The sequence below is a fragment of the Procambarus clarkii genome, chromosome 78, assembly GCF_040958095.1.
Source record: "Procambarus clarkii isolate CNS0578487 chromosome 78, FALCON_Pclarkii_2.0, whole genome shotgun sequence".
NCBI classification, from domain to species: domain Eukaryota; kingdom Metazoa; phylum Arthropoda; class Malacostraca; order Decapoda; family Cambaridae; genus Procambarus; species Procambarus clarkii.
The window spans coordinates 13,165,881-13,188,805 of NC_091227.1; the positions used below are offsets into that span (position 1 = coordinate 13,165,881).

The window sequence follows — 22,925 nt, forward strand, 5'->3', positions numbered from 1 at the left end:
ACATTCAAATTGGTCATTTTCTAAACTAGGCGCCAAGGTCAACTACTCGTTCGTGCACCAGGCTGTGATTCCTATGGCATGCTGCGTGCAGCCGCGTCGTACATCCTCTACGACCCCACCAACCGAGTGGCTTGGACAGAGACCGGGCCTCGGGGACGTTCATCTTCGGATTCATCGAAAGGTAACCCAAGTTAACGTAACCAATATGTCGTTCTCCATCTATAAACCTTGTACAATGATTTCATGTTGAAAAGTTATCATGCTATAGAATATGTCCGATATGAAAATCGTTCAAAACCTTTTATGTCTTATTTATGTGTTCCGTATTGCTGTTACTTCGAGAAATTCATATATTGTACTATTGTTTTAACTATGCTAAAAAATGTAAGAATCCTTTACTCTGATTGTCTAGGGACATGGGAAATGATAGGCGATTCTTTTGCGACTACGTCGTATTTCTCTCTTTGAATCCCGATGATGTCAGTTTGATAAATTAGACTATTGGCCTGCTGCAGTTCTCATTACTACTATCCCCTACATCTGACTTTCCTCCTCAGCTCTCTCTTGCCTATTTAATGCCTGTCCCTACCTCCCCATCACAATCGACTTGAGAATGGTCCAAGACGGACCGAAACGTCGTCGTCCCTTCAATTTCTAGTGTGTGGTCTGGTCAACAATAGACTATTGGTGTCCGTTAACCTATGTATCTAGCTCGTCAACGCTCTTAACTTATTTACTTGGTTCAATGAATGTGTATTTTAGTTCCCGAACCTGTAATATGTATCTAACACTTCACTGCCGCTCTCACCATGGGTATGGGGCTCATAATAAATGAGCAAAAAACTAAATGTTAGAAACGTCTGTCTATTGTAGGCCTACTAGTTCAGGTAAGGTAGGCCTTATTTATGCCTAACTGTTTTCCTTCATGTGATTATCCAATTACTAGATTATCCAATTAGCTAGATTATTTAAATTATTTGCTAACATTTCTAACCATCTACGCTGTCTTGCGAGCACACACAAAACATGCCTTGCAAAAAAAAAAAATCTACCAGCACAGCACGCTCCTGCCTATCCTAACAAACGTGAGCAAAAATCATGCCGGTGGCTGTAAATGTCTTCCCTAATGTTAGCACGGTTCCTGTAGCCTTGCTTTCTTGCTACCAACTCGCTCCGAGAATCCCCCTCTCTGTATGGTATGTGGCTTCTGACATTTAATTTGGTATTGCGTGATCTGCCCTCTAGAATCCGTTTCCGTACTCACCTAGTTGTGCTTGCGGGGGTTGAGCTTTGGCGCTCTGGTCCCGCCTCTCAACTGGTGAGATTGGTCTTGTGTGGCCTTATTCTGGTACATTACTGCAAGTGTGTGATGCAAACTTTAGTAGTGATTTTTATTTTATTTATTTTAAAGTATTAAATGTAACGTTTGTTTTGAGCAGTTAACAACGGTGACAACCGCTAATTTATGTTGGGAATAAGCAATTAGTTTTGACACCGTTTGAAGGCATTTATTTAATGTTTAAATTGAACTGTTTAAAATATAAGCACACCTACATGCGGTGTAATTTGACAGTAAAACCATGCACTGCGCAGTTGTTCTGAAGGGCTACAATTCAACAGCACAGCGGACAGATTTTCACACCTAGCCTAATCCCTTGACAATGAAGCATGAAGACAGTCATATAGGAGAAAGAAACGGTAATAACGAGTGTTAAATGCAATGAGAATTTATGAACGAAATAATAAGTACGCGAAACATATGTTTATTTGAGATGACTATCCTTAGCTGAAGACGTAAGCTCCTAAGATTTAACTTAATGTTAATTGTTACACTTAACACAACCAACTAGATTCGGCGCAAAGATGAATGGGTGTTTAGTAAACACATGGAGCAAAAAAAAAAAAAAAAACTAAGACATTCCTACGGGATGGGCATGGGGTACATAATACAGAAATAAAATGAAAAATGGTGGCGAGACTAAACTTCCAAAGTTAAGTCATCTTGTGCCACAAATCCTTCAAGAGCGAGGTCATTCACACAAACACCAACAATGCTGAGGATTGTCGACTCAACACCATTGCCGTTATAAAACCAAAAGGCTTGCCTAGCTTCCCACAACTCTTCAAGGTTGAAGTAACATGTCACATTATGCCAGCAAGAATTAGGTGGCTGTTATCTTTTGAAGAATCGCAACGGTTCATACACCAAGTGTCTAGCCTAAGTGAGAAATAATCCAAACAATTAGAGGATTATTTTACATGGGCTCTATCATATATTTTATTGGAATAACGAGTTGCATTGGTGAATACTATAGCGATTAAGTTTGATGATTATATAATTGTTTCTCAGCATGTAGATAGAGCTATTGAAGAAACAGATACAAGGAACCAGCAAGCAGGATGGCAGCATTACGGAACAAGTTAACTACGTCATGTCACAACACCCTTCAAGAGGTGTGGTTGCCACTTCACAATTTATACTGCTCACCAGCTTATTTTGTTTTATTTATACGTCTGGCAAGCATGCATGCATTATTTTATTTATATTATACATACATATACACACACACACATCCACATATATATATATATATATATATATATATATATATATATATATATATATATATATATATATATATATATATATATATATATATATATATATATATATATATATATATATATACACATATATATATATATATTATATACATATATATATACATTTACATATATATATATATATAATGTGTTATATTTTCAGCCTTATGCCACGCTATTCTGGTTTTTAAAACGTTTTCACTTAATTTCAATATATACAAATGTTTATTGGATAATAAAATATCCAATTGTTTATATTAAACAAAACACTTCCGCTCTGAAACCTATATGTTTACCTAAAAGAAATGCAAAACACTCAACACACACTACCATGTTTGTATGAAGAATTCTCTCCAGTGAACCCAACTGAGTGGAAGGTCAAATCCATAAAGTTTAAGCCAATTCTAAAACAGTGTTGCCAACAAGTACGCGGGTTGGGGTCGAGATAGTTTGAACAGAGCTCCCTTATAAGTTCGGGTTGGTAGTCTATATTTAACGAAACTAACACTCTTTGGTGGGTTATTCAATTACGTGGGACCTGTAGCGCAGTGATCTACGTCCTCGCCTCGATATCTAGGACCCTGGGTTCGATCCCGAGTTGGAAACGGTTGGGCACGTTTCCTTTCACCTGATGTCTCTGTTCACGTAGCAGGATAACGTTAAACGGGCTATGGGTAACCTACAGATTCAGCAACGCTTCTGTGCCAGGTAAGTCCACTACTCATGCTACTTACCCCGCTCCTGTGCCAAGTAAGTTACGGGCTCACCATGGCCCGTGCTACTTGGAACTTGTTCCGAGTAGCTGAATCTATAACAACAACAGGGTAACCTAACCCCCAAGACGAATCAAAACTCCGTAGATCAGTAACAGTGAAATGCCTAGTCTATCTAGATGTTACGACTACTGTACTTGGCACTAATCCAAACGTATCTGGGCGTTGCGTCACCTGCTGTGTTGACCAAATGTAAACAGTCAACAAGTATTTGCACAACCTGCACCACTGATGGAATGTGAACATATTATAAAATGTACAGAAATTGCCAAATTTCAAATGCCCGTGTCATTTACAATGGTCATTCTACCTGAAATCTCTGGCTAAATATCACATGCAATATTTTATCTCTGCTAGTACTGGATACATGTGGAGGTGCATGATAGGCCAACGAAAAATTGTGCAACTAGTGTATCACAAATTAGCCTGGGTAAAGAATAACTATACCCTTGGGCTACCCACACGATGGATGACCAAAAAAGCTTTGTTTTCATATTTGTCTAAGTTCGCAAAGTAACTTTAAAAAGGGTCAAGTCCCACAATTTCGAACATCGACATTGTTGATATTAATCTGTGCTTACTGTATATAATTACCGTATAAACGATAATTACCATATAAATCCATATACTGTACCAGTATTTAGAAAATGCCTCGTGTAAAACTCTTAACTTTGAAAAGTGAACCTCTTATTTCTGCATCCTTTCCTAGCTTATAAAAATAGTAAAAATGGTACGACTAACATTCTTACCCCTATTACAGTTTTACCACAATAAAGCAAAATATATCAATATGATTGTTGGCTTGTCATATACTTGCGTAAGCGGTTGCAGGTTGAGACGTTGTGCAAGAGACTGACTCTGCACTGCCCTTCCACGCCCTCTATGCCCACTTGTACACTAACACACACACATACATCAAGTCAATTACTTAATGACTGATAAATCCTTAACGAGCCATTCACTGGCAACTTCACAACCTTTGTGAGTGCATTGTACTCTCTCTGTCTCTCAACGTGAACTCAAATCACACAAGACTTACCGTTGAACTGGTCACTACTGGTGCGATGTCAGTTCTGTGGCTGGTGTACATTCCTTGATGGATGTGGAGGCCAGATCACTACACCAGAACTTTCTTTAAGGACATCCAACAACTGTCACACTTGCATAACTAGGCAACTCAAGACTTGATTATCCTTTATATTTCGTTCAATAATGTGAACTACCCAAATTAAGTAAGTCAAGAACAGATTTTTTAAGTGTTACAACACGACTAAAACACACATCCGCAGTTCATAATATATTTCTAAGTCACGATGGCAACGTAAATCCAATGAAGCTTTGATGGCCGTTTGGCCAGAGAGTCCGTACACCTCCACCCGGTATCAAGCGGCAAGCCCAACTGAGGCAGTGGCGGCGACCCAGCTATGGTACACCCTCCCTGGACCAGCCTCGTCCCCCCCCTCACACTACCACCTTGCTCTCAGCTGATCTCCCCTGACGTCACCACCCCTCTCCCCTCATCAACCATCCCACACAATCGCTGTCCACCACCGACACAACCATTCACTCTCCCACCCACAGCAGCTCGTGGTATTTTAAACCGTGTGGAAATATTTGCAGCCTTCTGGCTCTTTTATGCGGCTCGTTGCACACTCACGCTCGTTACAACCACTGTGGCCTTGTGACTAATTGAAGCACTGCAAACAAGTGTGTGTTGGAGTGGGTTAAGAGTTAGTGTGTTAACCAACTCACAGGGCGTTCTCTCATGACCATCTAGGGTGTGGTACCATTACCCTGCCCGCACCACACGCCCTGTTACACTCTCACCATCACTCGCCCTCACTCGTGTATGATACGTGCTCATTCTTTGTATAAAAATGATTGTCCTCACTGTTGTATGATACATGGTTGCTCACTGCTGCATGAAGCATGGTCAAACCCAGCCACAGTATTGGGGAGGTGGTCGAAAAAGCTAGGATTCTAATATAAGAGATTTTAATCACAGAAATAGACTGGCTAAGGAACCCATAGAGGTGATGAGACATGGGAAGCAAAACTGGTAGATAGAGAAGATAAGTACTTACAGAAACAACATATTACAGAACTTAGAAGAGTAAGATGAGAGAGGACCCACCAGCAACACTAGACTTGATGTTTACACAAAATTAGGCAGATGTTAAGAAGATGGAGCATGAGTGACTAGCGTCCGCTGTTATCATGCTTGAGTACATAATGCCCCAAGATAACTTGCCCGAAACGCTATGCGTACTAATGGCTTTAGGCATAGTATATACTTGAAGACTAAACCCACACACCAGAAAATGAGGAGACGACGACGTTATAGAATATATAGTATATAATATACTTGCTTTATCTAGAAGTATAGAATATACTTGTTTATCTAGAAGTATATAACATACTTGCTTTATCTAGAAGTATAGAATATACTTGCTTTATCTAGAAGTATAGAATATACTTGTTTTATCTAGAAGTATAGAATATACTTGATTTATCTAGAAGTATAGAATATACTTGCTTTATCTAGAAGTATAGAATAAACTTGCTTTATCTAGAATTATAGAATATACTTGCTTTATCTAGAAATTCAACATACTGCATGTAACTCATTTTGTAGGTATGTACTTTTCCCAGAATAAAATTATCATTATCAATGGAGCCAAAGGAACACACCAAGAAACACACTGAGAAAGAAGAGAGAGACTAGAGACATGAAGACTACAATAAGATGAGAGATTTTCTGAGTAAAGTCTAGTGGGGGGGGGGGGGGAAGGGAGAGGACTGAAAGGGAAGACGCCAAATGAGATGGTGGAAGTTATTGCGCAGAAACGTGCAGATGCAATGAAGCTGCAAGATTTTATGCTCAAAGCCAGACCTCACCATACAGCACCGGATAACATATATATACCGAGTTCCCTATCACCTTATCCATTGTTTGATTGGCTTCCATCCTCGATTGATTGATTGATGAAGATTAAGCCACCCAAAAGGTGGCACAGGCATGAATAGGCTGTAAGTGGTGGCCCTTTTGAGCCATCACCAGTATCAATAGATGATACTGGAGATCTGTGGAGATGCGACTGCACCCTACGTGACGGGAGATGTCTCCTATGTTCCATCCTCATTATTCCTCTATTTCTATACCTATGTGTGACTTTACCCCCCCCCCCCACACAAATTCACCTCTCTCACATGTGTATTTAAGAAAAATTTGCACCTTGTATATTTTACGGGCTATTCATGCCCGTGCCATCTCTTGGGTGGCTTAATCTTCATCAGGTAATCAATCTTGTACATTCATTCCTTACCTGAAGATGTTCCAGTGTGGAAAGAAACGTTGTAGAAATTATACCCTTCATTAACTATTAGAGTTTCTTTACGATGAATTTCCGTAACTTGATTCCCTCTTCTTAATCCCGAGAGTAAGAAAATAGAAGCATCGAAACCTTATACTATAAGATAAACAAAGCGGTCTTATTTAACCAAATATATATATTTGGTTTGCTATAAGGTATACCAAATTATATTTTATAAAATATAAAATAAATTAAATACCAATATATATATAGCGTCTCAGATACTATGTGAACAAGGGTGTATTATATATATATATATATATATATATATATATATATATATATATATATATATATATATATATATATATATATATTGTGACGATAATCTCTTTCAAGAGAGATTGAGCCTGCTCTTCCCTACATCATTACGTCGTACATACAAGATACTATATAAAAGATACGTCCACCAGTATCGCCAAACGTTTTGCCCAGGAAGCAAATCGTACCCTGCACACCTCAACACCTGGCCACAGCCCGCCGTAACCAGCAAACTGCTCATCCTCTGCCTGCCTGTTGCTGATTGGCTGGTGTCTCGTCGCACCTGCACTCACCACCACCATCGCGAGTCGACGTCTGGGCAGCAGCACGCCAGACTCGTCAGAATATCTTTGTGCTCCTTGGAGTTGACATCTCTCGCTGGTAGACTAAGCCTTGGCTTTCGTGTACTAAGGGAGGTGGCAGCTTGAAGCCAGTATTCCAGCACCCATTATTTAATTTATCTTGCTATCACTATTTTTGCATTCTGGTCTTAGAGTAACCTTTCATTGCCAGTCATTATTCATGTTGTTTTGTTTGTTGACTTGTCCTGCATTTTATGAGATTGCCTTTATTCATGTCTTGTTTTCTAGAGTAATTAAAATTTCATTGTTTATATACTTGTGTTTTGTGTGTCTTCCCATTACCTTACCACAGACGAAAGGACAAATTTTTTTTTTTTTTTTGTGATGTGACGAGGCCCTGCCCCCAGCTTTTGAAACAGCCGAACACCAACGCTTTACCGTCACAATATATATATATATATATATATATATATATATATATATATATATATATATATATATATATATATATATATATATATATATATATATATATATATATATATATATTCACGAAATGAACGGTATGGTAAACAACAGCTTAATTCTACCGCAATGTCACACACACAATCTAATTAAATCAATTAAAAATAAATCGAAATCTATGAAAATTTAATTTATCAATGCAATCGAAAACATTGAAATGGAATTGTAACATTTAGTATAGTGTGTTGCTTTTATGTGCAATAGATGGCGCTGTTTTTTTTTTTAAAAGCATGTTTTTACCTGTCACAGGTGTGGCATCTATATAGTAGGTATATAAAATCATGTGCGTATTCGAATGGAACGTTGTGTCAAAATTTCAAAGCAATTGGCAAAGGACTTTCGGAGATTACAGCGTGTGCTGCTTTTACGAGCAACAGATGGCGCTGTTTTTCCAAAAAGCATGTTTTTACCTATCACAGGTGTAGCATGTATATAGTAGGAATATAAAATAACGCGCGTATTCGAATACAACGTTGTGTCAAAATTTCAAAGCAATCGGTAATGAGGTTTCGGAGATTTCCCTCGCATGAAAACTCACATGAAAAACAGTTTGTCAAAATACGCATTTTTTACCGGTCACAAACGTGACATCTATATGATACATATATAAAAACACGCTCGTATGCTAATGGAACGTTGTGTCAAAATTTTAAAGCAATCGGCGAAGAACTTTCGGAGATTAGCGATTTTGAACATGTAACACCCATGCCCCCCCCCCTTAGAGTTCTCACTCAGGCAAGCCTTCTCCAAGAGGTCAGCCCATATGACCTCCGGATTATCTTGTATGTTGATTAAAAAAATTCCTGGGTTAGTCTTAGTCAGCATAGTTTCAAGCATGTAATATTTCATGATACTCTGGTCAAACATTGCAAGGGAATTAGACCCCAGATTCTTATGTGTAAACATCCATGGATCTCTCCCTTTTGGCCAGGTCAGAGGTCAGTCACACACGTAATTAATAACTCCTCTCTTGAAGAGTGTATGGCGAATGTCAAACAAGCTTATTGAAATATTTTTTAAGTGTTTGGGCACGTGTGGCCCACCCCCTAGCATTCTTGGGGTAGGTAGCAACAGAAAGTCTCCCCCTCCCCCCTGTTGAGTTGTATATAGAGGTCCTGTAGAGACTTAGTTGGAAGAGAGTGCCGGACACCGGGGCCCAGAGAGGTTGTGGAGAACATCGGGAGGGGACAGAAGGAGAGAGAGGTCTTAAGGTAATGTGTGGGATCTCTGAGGTTTTGTTCCATGTCCAAATTTCTTAAATTTTTGCCAGTGTTAGAGTAGGATTTATAAGTGGTGATTGACATAATTTTGGTCTCAATAAACTCATGTTAAATTTAAAAAAAAAAAAAAAAAAAAAAAAAAATGTAACACCACTATAATGGATACTAAACTAATAATGTAAACACTACTTATCCTGAGTAACACTTCCCCATCGGTTGCACTTGGTAACACTGTTATGAGCTGACATATGATGGTTACACCTTGTAGCCTCATACTATTTTCCTCCGTTTTAATCTTTATAGCAAATATTGAGAGGAACGAGTCTATTCCCTCTGGGAGATCAATTACATATATCATGAACAATATAGGTCCAAGAACTGATCCCTGAGGGACTCCACTGGTGACACCTCGCCACTCCGAGACCTCACCCCTCACAGTGACTTGCTGTCTTCTGTTGCTTAGGTACTTCTTATCCAGTGGAATACCTTCCCTTTCACTCCTGCCTTCATCTCCAGTTTGTGCACCAGTCTCTTATGTGGTACTGTGTCAAAGGCTTTCTGGCAATCCAAAAATATGCAGTCTGCCCAGCCCTCTCTATCTTGCCTGTTTTTTGTTGCCTGGTCATAGAATTCAATCAATCCTATGAGGCATGATCTGCCATCCTTGAACTCATGCTGATGTTTTGATACAAAGTTCTTCTGCTCCAGACGTTCCACTAGTTTTTTCGCACAATCCTATCCATCACTTTGGTATGCAGGTTAGTGACACTAGCCTGTAGTTCAGTGCCTCCTGTCTAACACCCTTCTTGAAGATCGGAACAACATTAGCCATCTTCCAAGTGTTTGGCATTTCACCTGTTACCAGTGACTTATACACCATGGCTAGTGATTGTACAGCAACAACTCCCAGTGATCGTGCACGCCTCAGAGCTGGGCAGGCTCCCCATGCAAGGGGCTTATATGTTAGTACATTTTGGTAGCAGTCTTTCTTTCAAACATATTTAATTGAAAACGACAGAGTTTTAGATTTATGATTCTGGCACGAATCTTCTCGCTATTCCTTATGTTTTTCTTCACTGAAGCAGGAAGATTAAAAATGAACTCTCCAAAGTTCATTTTTATTAATTATTTGGGTGTGACGCCTAGTGGTGCGTTTCGTAAGGTCTCTCCTCACATTCTCAAAGACAAATTCGTCTGTTGTTGTTGTTTAAGATTCAGCTACTCGGAACAAGTTCCAAGTAGCACGGGCTATGGTGAGCTCGTAACTTACCTGGCACAGGAGCGGGGCAAATAGCACGGGCTATGATGAGCCCGTAGTGGACTTACCTGGCACTGGAGCGGTGCTGAATGTGAATCCGTGTCTGTGTAGAATTAGAATTCGTCTGTGTACCTCCTGATTATATCCTCTAATGTAAAGTGGTAGGTGACATGGATGAATGACATACATGGGGGTATTAATGGGGTAGTAAATTAAGAGTGTGACATGTTGGCAGTTTATGTTCTGATTTTTTCCGTTCCTGTTGCAGGGTCATTTGGTCCTGCTTCTGCATCGGTCCGGGGTCTTGAGGAGGGTAGAGTGTAACTGTGTATCAGCTGGTTATTGATGGCTGGTCTAGATTTCTTGATATGCTTCACTGATGTCTAATTTTCTATTGTCTTTGTATCTATCAATTATTTCAGTACTATAATTGATCCCACTGCCTGCCTAGTACCAATCAATCAACTGGTGTACAAATTCTCGAGCCTACTGGGCTCTATCTAATCTACATTTGAAACCTGTGTATGGAGTCAGCCTCCACCACATCATTACTTAATGCATTCCAGCTGTTAACTACTCTGACACTGAAAAAGTTCTTTCTAATGTTTCTGTGGCTCATTTGGGTACTAAGTTTCACCCCTGTGTCTCCCGTGTTCGTATTCCATCCATGCTAAATAGTTTGTCTTTGTTCGCCCTGTCAATTCCCCTGAGAATTTTGCAGGTGGTTATCACGTCTCCCCTTACTCTTCTGTTTTCCGGGGACGTTAAGTTTTGCTCCCTTAGCCTTTCCTCGTAGCTCATACCTCTCAGTTCTGGGACTAGTCTGGTGGCATACCTATGAATCTTATCTAACTTTGTCTTGTGTTTAACTAGGTATGGAGTCCAGGCTGGAGGTGCATACTCCAGGATTGGTCTGACATAAGTCTGTGTTTTTAAACTTTGTAAAATTTTGCCCCGAGGGGCGAGTTTATTGGGCAGCGCCACTCATCCAGTGAGTGAGCATACCGCCATAGCAGCATGTACAACACTCCCCAATAGGAAGAAAACCCGCTGGGTTGTTCATCCTGTCACTTGTACCCAGACACGGCTGGGACTTGCTTAACTGTCTCAAGTGAACAGCTCAGACAAGAAGATTACCATTTGTCAACCCTTAAGGTCTTACGTTATCTTGCTGGTGCAAAATGAGGGAATCTTTTAAGAACAGTATCAATATTTGACAAATGGCATTTTCCTAACTCAAATAATGTGGGGTTTATTATTCTACACATATTTCTAATGTCTCTCAGATGTTCACACTTTCTCAGGTAGTGGATAACGCAAGCTTTTAAGGGTTGATAGATGTTAATCTTCTTGTTTGAGGAGCTGTTCACTTGAAACAGTTAAGCAAGTCTCAGCTGTGTCTGGGTACAAGTGACAGGATGAAAAACCCAGCGGGTTTTCTACCTATTGGGGAGTGTTGTACATGCTGCTATGGCGGTGTGTCCACTCACAAGATGAGTGGTGCTGCCCAATACTGTCACTATGGCGGTGTGTCCACTCACAAGATGAGTGGTGCTGCCCAATACTGTCACTATGGCGGTGTGTCCACTCACAAGATGAGTGGCGCTGCCCAATACTGTCACTATGGCGGTGTGTCCACTCACAAGATGAGTGGCGCTGCCCAATAAACTCGCCCCTCGGGGCAAAATTTAAAAAAAAATCTCAGGTAGTGGTCAAGGCGGTGTCCGTCACTCTCATCTCAGATTCTGCGACTCCGCTGCTCAGTTGTTGTTTCCATTCCGCATCTCCGAGGTCTGACACAAACGTTTGTGGTGTGTGTGTGTGTGTGTGTGTGTGTGTGTGTGTGTGTGTGTGTGTGTGTGTGTAATTACCTAAGTGTAGTTACAGGATGAGAGCTACGCTCGTGGTGTCCCGTCTTCCTAGCACTCTTTGTCATATAACGCTTTGAAACTACTGACGGTCTTGGGCTCCACCAAGAGGTGGAGGCCAAGTGTGTGTGTGTGTGTGTGTGTGTGTTTACTAGTTGTATTTTGCGGGGGTTGAGCTTTGCTCTTTCGGCCGGCCTCTCAACTGTCAATCAACTGTTTACTAACTACTTTTTTTTTTTCCACACCACATACACACACCCCAGGAAGCAGCCTGTTACAGCTGACTAACTCCCAGGTACCTATTTACTGCTAGGTAACAGGGGCACTTAGGGTGAAAGAAACTTTTGCCCATTTGTTTCTGCCTCGTGCGGGAATCGAACCCGCGCCACAGAATTACGAATCCTGCGCGCTATCCTCCAGGCTACGAGGCCCCCACACCTCGTGTGTGTGTGTGTGTGTGTGTGTGTGTGTGTGTGTGTGTACTCACCTAATTGTACTCACCTAATTGTGCTTGCGGGGGTTGAGCTCTGGCTCTTTGGTCCCGCCTCTCAACCGTCAATCAACTGGTGTACAGATTCCTGAGCCTATTGGGCTCTATCATATCTACATTTGAAACTGTGTATGGAGTCAGCCTCCACCACATCACTTCCTAATGCGTGTGTGTGTGTGTGTGTGTGTGTGTGTGTGTGTGTGTGCGCGCGCGCGCGTGCCCGTGTGTTTGAAGTGAATGAGAGAGTTGGTCCATTCTCCTTACGTCGTCATCCTTAGCGTGCCTGCTCCTCCTATACTTTGTCTCCCGTGACAACGCACCCCCCTACGGTCCCTCCCCCCATCATCCCATTCCTCCCTCCCTCCCCCATCATCCCACCCCTCTCTTCCTCCCTCCCTCCCTTCCCCCCACCCAATCATCCCCCCCCTCTCTCTCTTCCTCCCTCCCTCTTCAGCGTCGTAAGTCGGCCGGTCAACATACGAACAAACAGCTACGCAGGGACAATGGTCTGGAGTTTTTTGTCATATTATTATTTTCACCCACAGACGTGGGCTACACATTTACAGTGCTCATCAGCATTTACATATTTTCTTCTGTCGTCTGTGGACAGGGTTAGAGGTGTGTTAGACAGGAGTGACAGACAGCAACACGGTACACGTAAGCAATAGCTTGGGAACTTCCTTGTGTTAAGATAGCTTGTGTGTCTGCCTTGAGGCTTGGACACACTCAATTTATTTATTACTAGTGTCCATTGACTCATCTCAGTAGTGATTCATCTCGGCAGTGACGCGCCTCAGCAGTGACGCACTTCAGCAGTGACGCACTTCAGCAGTGACGCACCTCAGCAGTGACGCACCTCAGCAGTGACGCACCTCAGCAGTGACGCACTTCAGCAGTGACGCGCCTCAGCAGCGACCCACCTCAGCAGTGACGCACCTCGGCAGTGACGCACCTCAGCAGTGACGCGCCTCAGCAGTGACGCGCCTCAGCAGTGACGCACCTCGGCAGTGACGCGCCTCAGCAGTGACGCACCTCAGCAGTGACGCGCCTCAGCAGTGACGCACCTCAGCAGTGACGCACTTCAGCAGTGACGCACCTCAGCAGTGACGCACCTCAGCAGTGACGCACCTCAGCAGTGACGCACCTCAGCAGTGACGCACCTCAGCAGTGACGCGCCTCAGCAGTGACGCGCCTCAGCAGTGACGCACTTCAGCAGTGACGCGCCTCAGCAGTGACGCACCTCAGCAGTGACGCACCTCACCAGTGACGCACCTCAGCAGTGACGCACTTCAGCAGTGACGCACTTCAGCAGTGACGCACCTCAGCAGTGACGCGCCTCAGCAGTGACCCACCTCAGCAGTGACGCGCCTCAGCAGTGACCCACCTCAGCAGTGACGCACCTCGGCAGTGACGCACCTCAGCAGTGACGCGCCTCAGCAGCGACCCACCTCAGCAGTGACGCACCTCGGCAGTGACTCACCTCGGCAGTGACTCACCTCAGCAGTGACGCACCTCAGCAGTGACGCACCTCAGCAGTGACGCACCTCAGCAGTGACGCATCTCAGCAGTGACGCACCTCAGCAGTGTACCCTCGAGCACGCTTCACTGCTGACCCAGTGCCAACAAGTGGTATGGGATATCCTGTTTTGCTATACCATTTTTAGTGTTCACTCTGTCACCATTTCCGACAGGAAAGGTTTGAGTCATGGTGTTATCAGCGGAGGACTGCATTGTTATAGGAGATAAAGGGCGAGTGTGGGAACAATGGTGATATTGATGGAGTCCTATACACTGTGGAGGACCTCGCCCCCACCCCCCCTCCATCACCCCGCCCCCACCCCCACTATAATCACGCCTGCGCACTTAACACCGCTCTCTCCACCACGGCATAATGCCCCCCTATTTAAATTTAACGAATACTACGCCTTATATATCGGATACCAACGTCAGCCCGGCACATATGTCCACACATTACAGCGAATTAAGATCCTGGTAATAAAAAAGATGTCTTTCACTCTCCGTCTTGAGGCATTGGAGAAGCACAAAGGAATTCTGGGCTTTCGAAGCGAAGGATTCTCGCTCAAGAGAGAATGCTGAAGTGAAGCCTAGCTGAAGGAGATCAATATTATGCCGCTAATTCGTCCTCTCTCGACTAATACGCCTCTTTTTCTACGTTATAGTTCCCCTAAGTGGGGGCCTGACAGCTGAGTGGACAGCGCTTCAGATTCGTAATCCTGAGGTTCCGGGTTCGATCCCCGGTGGAGGCTGAGACAAATGGGCAAAAAGTTTCTTTCACCCTGATGTCCCTGTTACCTACCTAGCAGTAGATAGTTACCTGGGAATTTGACAGCTGCTACAGGCTGCTTCCTGGGGGTGTAACAAAAAGGAGGCCTGGTCGAGGACCGGGCCGCGGGGACGCTAAGCCCCGAAATCATTTCAAGATAACTGAAGAACCTCAAGATAACCCAACGTACAAATACAAAGTACTTTGAACAAATAGTGGCTCACAAATATCCACGTTTTGATATCCTGACGTCAAGTCAGGATATCAAGGCCGAAGACATTGACCAATTGGCTGGCCTACTGTCAATATGAGTTACCGGTAATACCCTTAATAAAGTTGAAATTGAAAATTGAAATAATTTTATTGAGGTAAAATACACACAAAGGGATGAGGTAGCTCAAGCTATTCTCACCCCGTTCAGTACAACGTGTTAATACATACATAGACACACATCACAAACATTAAACGTATTACCGAACATTCTGAGAGATAAACATATACAATTCCTCCTTTACACAAGTAGTATGGTATCAGACGTACACAAATACTTTTACGACCTAGGTATACTGTATAGACACTTTGCAAGAGACCTGCAGGTAATTCAACAAAAGATTGCAGTTTTGGTGCAAAATTCTTATATCTCTCACCTAATATCTCTTGGTCGCAGCCTATTCTGGGTCACCACCAGAATCATTGTCGGATTTCAAGTTATTGTGAGCTGTTACACTAGTACTTTGTTCCTTCATTACGACATATACATATTCATGCATGTATACATGTATATACTGATATGAGCATGCATTTGTGCATCCAAAAAATAAATAAATGCTTTTATACACATATACCTGGGTATGTATACACCTGTCAAGGCGAAATAAAATATCCCTATAAATGTAAAGCGTTATGCCCAGGTGAAAATATATATATATATATATATATATATATATATATATATATATATATATATATATATATATATATATATATATATATATATATATATATATATATATATATATATTGTGACGATAATCTCTTTCAAGAGATTGAGCCTGCTCTTCCCTACATCATTACGTCGTTAAAGTACAAGATACTATATAGAAGATACGTCCACCAGTATCGCCAAACGTTTTGCCCAGGAAGCAAATCGTACCGTGCACACCCCGACACCAGCCACAGCCACCGTAACCAGCAAACTGCTCATCCTCCGCTTGCCTTTTGCTGATTGGCTGATGTCTCGCCGCACCTGCACTCACGCCACCACCAGAGTCGTTGTCTGGGCAGCAGCACGCCGTACTCGTCAGAATATCTCTGTGCTCCTTGGAGTTGACATCTCTCGCTAGTAGACTAAGCCTTGGCTTTCGTGTACTAAGGGAGGTGGCAGCTTGAAGCCAGTATTCCAGCACCCATTATTTAATTTATATTGCTATCAATATTTTTGCATTCTGGTCTTAGAGTAACTTTTCATTGCCAGTTATTATTCATGTTATTTTGTTTGTTGACCAGTGTTGAATTTTATGAGATTGTCTTTATTCATGTCTTGTTTTCTAGAGTAATTAAAATTTCATTGTTTATATACTTGTGTTTTGTGTGTCTTCCCATTACCTTACCACAGACGAAAGGACAAACTTCTTTTTTTTTTTGTGATGTGACGAGGCCCTGCCCCCAGCTTTTGAAACAGCCGAACACCAACGCTTTACCGTCACAATATATATATATATATATATATATATATATATATATATATATATATATATATATATATATATATATATATATATATATATATATATAGTGTGTGTGTGTGGAGTACACACGCACGTGTAGAGCACACACGCACGTGTAGAGCACACACGCACGTGTGGAGCACACACGCACCCCAACACTACTCACACCGCTTCACAAAACCTCAGCGCAGCTCCCCCGAAAATTGTTTCCTGGAAGATAGCGGAATAAAGCGTTCGTCCAGCGTACGATCCGCCACGCTGGCTGGTGCCCTTGGTGGGGCTGGCTGGTGCCCTTGGTGGGGCTGGCTGGTGCCCTTGGTGGGGCTGGTTGGTGCCCTTGGTGGGGCTGGTTGGTGCCCTTGGTGGGTCTGGTTGGTGCCCTTGGTGGGTCTGGTTGGTGCCCTTGGTGGGTCTGGTTGGTGCCCTTGGTGGGTCTGGTTGGTGCCCTTGGTGGGTCTGGTTGGTGCCCTTGGTGGGTCTGGTTGGTGCCCTTGGTGGGTCTGGTTGGTGCCCTTGGTGGGTCTGGTTGGTGCCCTTGGTGGGTCTGGCTGGTGCCCTTGGTGGGGCTGGTTGGTGCCCTTGGTGGGGCTGGCTGGTGCCCTTGGTGGTGCTGGTTGGTGCCCTTGGTGGGTCTGGTTGGTGCCCTTGGTGGGGCTGGTTGGTGCCCTTGGTGGGTCTGGTTGGTGCCCTTGGTGGGTCTGGTTGGTGCCCTTGGTGGGTCTGGTTGGTGCCCTTGGTGGGGCTGGTTGGTGCCCTTGGTGGGGCTGGTTGGTGCCCTTGGTGGGGCTGGTTGGTGCCCTTGGTGGGGCTGGTTGGTGCCCTTGGTGGGTCTGGTTGGTGCCCTTGGTGGGTCTGGTTGGTGCCCTTGGTGGGTCTGGTTGGTGCCCTTGGTGGGTCTGGTTGGTGCCCTTGGTGGGTCTGGTTGGTGCCCTTGGTGGGGCTGGTTGGTGCCCTTGGTGGGGCTGGTTGGTGCCCTTGGTGGGTCTGGTTGGTGCCCTTGGTGGGTCTGGTTGGTGCCCTTGGTGGGGGCTGGTTGGTGCCCTTGGTGGGGCTGGTTGGTGCCCTTGGTGGGGGCTGGTTGGTGCCCTTGGTGGGGCTGGTTGGTGCCCTTGGTGGGTCTGGTTGGTGCCCTTGGTGGGGGCTGGTTGGTGCCCTTGGTGGGGCTGGTTGGTGCCCTTGGTGGGTCTGGTTGGTGCCCTTGGTGGGTCTGGTTGGTGCCCTTGGTGGGGGCTGGTTGGTGCCCTTGGTGGGGCTGGTTGGTGCCCTTGGTGGGGGCTGGTTGGTGCCCTTGGTGGGGCTGGTTGGTGCCCTTGGTGGGGCTGGTTGGTGCCCTTGGTGGGTCTGGTTGGTGCCCTTGGTGGGTCTGGTTGGTGCCCTTGGTGGGGGCTGGTTGGTGCCCTTGGTGGGGCTGGTTGGTGCCCTTGGTGGGGGCTGGTTGGTGCCCTTGGTGGGGGCTGGTTGGTGCCCTTGGTGGGGCTGGTTGGTGCCCTTGGTGGGGCTGGTTGGTGACCTTGGTGGGTCTGGTTGGTGCCCTTGGTGGGGGCTGGTTGGTGCCCTTGGTGGGTCTGGTTGGTGCCCTTGGTGGGGGCTGGTTGGTGCCCTTGGTGGGTCTGGTTGGTGCCCTTGGTGGGGGCTGGTTGGTGCCCTTGGTGGGGCTGGTTGGTGCCCTTGGTGGGGCTGGTTGGTGCCCTTGGTGGGGCTGGTTGGTGCCCTTGGTGGGGCTGGTTGGTGCCCTTGGTGGGGCTGGTTGGTGCCCTTGGTGGGGCTGGTTGGTGCCCTTGGTGGGGCTGGTTGGTGACCTTGGTGGGGCTGGTTGGTGCCCTTGGTGGGGCTGGTTGGTGCTCTTGGTGGGGCTGGCTGGTGCTCTTGGTGGGGCTGGTTGGTGCCCTTGGTGGGGCTGGTTGGTGCCCTTGGTGGGGCTGGCTGGTGCCCTTGGTGGGGCTGGTTGGTGCCCTTGGTGGGTCTGGTTGGTGCCCTTGGTGGGTCTGGTTGGTGCCCTTGGTGGGGCTGGCTGGTGCCCTTGGTGGGTCTGGTTGGTGCCCTTGGTGGGGCTGGTTGGTGCCCTTGGTGGGGCTGGTTGGTGCCCTTGGTGGGGCTGGCTGGTGCCCTTGGTGGGGCTGGTTGGTGCCCTTGGTGGGGCTGGCTGGTGCCCTTGGTGGGGCTGGCTGGTGCCCTTGGTGGGGCTGGTTGGTGCTCTTGGTGGGGCTGGTTGGTGCCCTTGGTGGGGCTGGTTGGTGCTCTTGGTGGGGCTGGCTGGTGCCCTTGGTGGGGCTGGCTGGTGCCCTTGGTGGGGCTGGCTGGTGCCCTTGGTGGGGCTGGCTGGTGCCCTTGGTGGGGCTGGTTGGTGCTCTTGGTGGGGCTGGCTGGTGCCCTTGGTGGGGCTGGCTGGTGCCCTTGGTGGGGCTGGCTGGTGCACTTGGTGGGGCTGGCTGGTGCACTTGGTGGGGCTGGCTGGTGCCCTTGGTGGGGCTGGCTGGTGCCCTTGGTGGGGCTGGCTGGTGCCCTTGGTGGGGCTGTCTGTCGTGTGCTGGGAGTTAAAACAGGTTATACATAGACAGCAATATACAAGAACTTTAACAAAATATATGCAAGTTTTGCTTATGATCTTAGAGATATGGTCTGGACCCCCCCCCCTTCCCAACCCTTTCATTGCCTTCCCACACAACTGCAACTCTTTCAACCTTATGACCCTTTTCCTCACCTCTTTCAAGCTTCTTCTTACTCCTTTCATCACTCTTTAACCTCTTTATCATTCTCTCTAAGCTCCTTTCATCACTTACTCAGCTCATCCTCATCCTCGGAACACTTTCCAGATATATAAAGTGACTTTAAGTAAGCATTACATCTGTGTTCTGTCTGGATGATTGACTGATGATTGATGAAGATTAAGCCACTCAAGAGGTGGCACGGGCATGAATAGCTCGTAAGTAGTAAATTTTTTTTGGAGTGAATATGATCTTTGGTGGTTAAAGGATATACTGCGTGCTGAGCTCGCATTGAAATCGTCAATCCTTACCATGTGGCTGCTATCGCGGGGAGGGATACTGATTTACAGTATTTATGAGGGTTTCAGCAACTGGCTACTTGACCCTTCCTAAATATTTAACTCCTGTAAGCAGTGACAGAGCCCCGCCCCCCCCCCTCCCATGCCTACACCCCACTCAACCACACTCCCCCTCATGACTACCCCCACACACATATGGGCTGGGGGGGAGGGGGGCGGGTATAACACATTTTCTACTGAAGTGATGGTGTGACCATCCTCGCCCAAAGGTACTACGGGCTCACCATAGCCCGTGCTACTTGGAACTTTTTGTTCCAGGTAGCGAATCTTTAACAACAAACAACATCCTTGCCCGACCCTTCAAGTGCCTTAAGGCGCGAGGTCACGCCGCCAGAGCCCAGGTGCCAGGTTGCGTAATAGTGGCTTTAGGCATTGTATGTACTAGCTCCTATCTATAAAGCCAACAAACTTTGTAAAATCTCTTTATGTATGTACCTTTGCCTAAATAAAAATTATTATTATTATTATATTCAGGAAGCAGTTACGCAAGCACTTACGAACGTGTACATCTTTCCTCAATCTTTGACGGCTTTGGTTACATTTATTAAACAGTTTACAAGCATGAAAACTTCCCAAACAACTGTTGTTATTGTTATAAGCAGCCTCCTGGTGCTTCGGAGCTCATTAACTGTTTAATAATTGTAAACAAAGCCGCCAAAAATTTAGAAAAGCTGTACAAGTTCGTAAGTGCTTGCGTAACTGTTTCGTGAATCTGGCTCCAGACACAGAGAATGGCTGCTCTACGCTCTATCCAGTTCCAGCCCAGAGAGGAATTTTATGATTAATCCTAAGCTGTGTCGACCGGGAATGGTGATAACATCCAATGTTTAGAATGTTAACTCTCATCCTAGCATCCATTATCCCTCGCACCGCATCTTCATAATCCTAACCATTTCCTCCCTCATAACACGTCGTATTTTTAACGGAATTTACCAATCCGCTAAAATGAGACGTATTAGTAAACATTGAAGCACCGTCAAATTTACGTTTTCCATGCATCAGCCTCGAAACTGTGCTTCGTTTCGCACGTTTCTGGTTACAAAAACCGATGCATTTTTTTACGGAGTTGCAAATTGAGAGAACAGATGCCATTACAATCCATACCATTAGTCCGACCCAGCAAGCTGTGGCTTTTCCTGTTTGTTCACTCACAGCCCCGTCGGGGGCCAGGCTTCCCTGGTGATAGCCTAGCCAGGGGAGGCTGTTAAGTGACCGTTATGTGCACAAGTATGGCTATAACAACCCGGCTGATCGGACACTTCCTGCAGGAACCTCACTTTCCACTTGGAGTCCGCGTCGTTGCCTCTGGCAGTATTTACTACAGTCCAGATAGACTGTTGAGGCCTCGCGCTGAACTTGTGATACTCGCGCAGCGTTCCCTGCTTATGGCAACACTGTTTTTGCGTTGGGTTTATGGGGAGGACCCTAAGCTTCCAGTGTCTCCTAGTTGCTGTACTCGAGGACCCTAAGCTTCCAGTGTCTCCCAGTTGCTGTACTCGAGGAGCCTAAGCTTCCAGTGTTTCCTAGTTGCTGTACTCGAGGACCCTAAGCTTCCAGTGTTTCCTAGTTGCTGTACTCGAGGAGCCTAAGCTTCCAGTGTCTCCTAGTTGCTGTACTCGAGGAGCCTAAGCTTCCAGTGTCTCCCAGTTGCTGTACTCGAGGACCCTAAGCTTCCAGTGTCTCCTAGTTGCTGTACTCGAGGAGCCTAAGCTTCCAGTGTCTCCCAGTGACAGATTATACCCATGAAGTGCCCGGCGTTGCCCGGGTCAAGAACAGGAGCTACATCTTCACTACACACAGCCTCCTTAACATGCTCACTGTTATGGGCCGAGATCTCAGGGTTACTCCTACGTCTGTAATACGTTGGTTCGGAGGGCCCTTTGCGGGCCCTGAGGATTTACCCTAGGACTCTACACAACTTTCTGTTATGAAACATAAGACGGTGATCGATCATTGAGACGAGATAAAACCTTCGATTGTATAGTTACTGTTATGAAGAAAAAAAGATTAAAGGCGGTCTAGGAACTGAAACCCAGGAGCATACGACATTTAAGTAATATTTGATAAGGATTCCGGAGCCAGATTCACGAAGCAGTTATGTAAGTACTTACGAACGTTTCCATCTTTCCTCAATCTTTGACGGCTTTGATTACATTTATTAAACAGTTTACAAGCATGAAAACTTGCCAATCAACTGTTGTTTAAACAGCCTCCTGGTGCTTCGGAGCTCATTAACTGTTTAATAATTGTAAACAAAGCCGCCAAAGATTGAGAAAAGATGGACAGGTTCGTAAGTGCTTGCGTAAATGCTTCGTGAATCTGGTCGCAGGACAGGCCACAACACCCGCCTCGGCGGCAACAATAAAAAAATCGTCACTTTCCAGGTCCAATACGTGGACTGGTTTACTAGTTTCCAGGTCCAATACGTGGACTGGTTTACTAGTTTCCAGGTCCAATACGTGGACTGGTTTACTAGTTTCCAGCCACGTTATTGTGACTTATGTTCTGGCTATATATAATACTTCTGTCTCATCTCCACCCCAGAGAGTACAGTGTGGTTGCAACCCGTTCTCGCACTTGCTTAAAGTCAATATTGGCTTATTTAATAAGTGCATATGTGACATACTAATTGATTGTGAATATTTTAGTTTATCTTGAAAAGCTTCATGGAAAACACCGACCTCACCTAACCTTCTTAGTATGTTAAGATAAGCATCTTATTGTTTCTTATTTACAATTATTACTTAACCTATCAACGGTATAGATTAAGTAATAATTGTAAATAAGAAGCAATAAGATGCTTATCTTAACATACTAAGAAGGTTAGGTGAGGTCGGTGTTTTCTATGAAGCTTTTCAAGATAAACTAAAATATTCACAATCAATTAGTATGTCACATATGCACTTATTAAATAAGCCAATATTGACTATAAGCAAGTGCGAGAACGGGTTGGTGAGTGCTGGAGATCTGATGGCAGTCCCAGCCGGCAGTTTGTTGTTTCAGATTTAGCTACTCAGGACGAAGTGTCCATGTAGCACGGGCTATGGTGATCCCGTAAACTGGTAGTTCACTGCTTGGCTAATTATATGAGGCAGAGAAGATCCTTTGTCTGTTTCCCAACTCTCTTGTCTCGCCTGACTCGTAGAGGGACGTTATCTTGAGGTTATCTTGAGAT

General features: G+C 44.9%; 1 protein-coding gene across 15 annotated transcripts in view; it reads right to left on the reverse strand.

The window, feature by feature from the left end:
* The window catches only part of LOC123746147 (protein draper), a 691,165-nt gene that overhangs the window by 158,246 nt on the left and 509,994 nt on the right, over positions 1-22,925 (reverse strand). For 4 of the 15 annotated variants that reach the window (XM_069314080.1, XM_045727453.2, XM_045727454.2 and 1 more), the window contains exon 1: positions 4,417-4,808. The exons of 1 other annotated variant lie outside the window; for it this stretch is intronic. The gene's annotated coding sequence lies outside the window, so the exon portion shown is untranslated. Of the gene's footprint in view, positions 1-1,264; positions 1,357-4,416; positions 4,814-22,925 lie in introns of those variants that run through there. 10 more of the 15 variants (XR_006771468.2, XM_045727459.2, XM_045727450.2 and 7 more) reach the window with 7 other exon arrangements.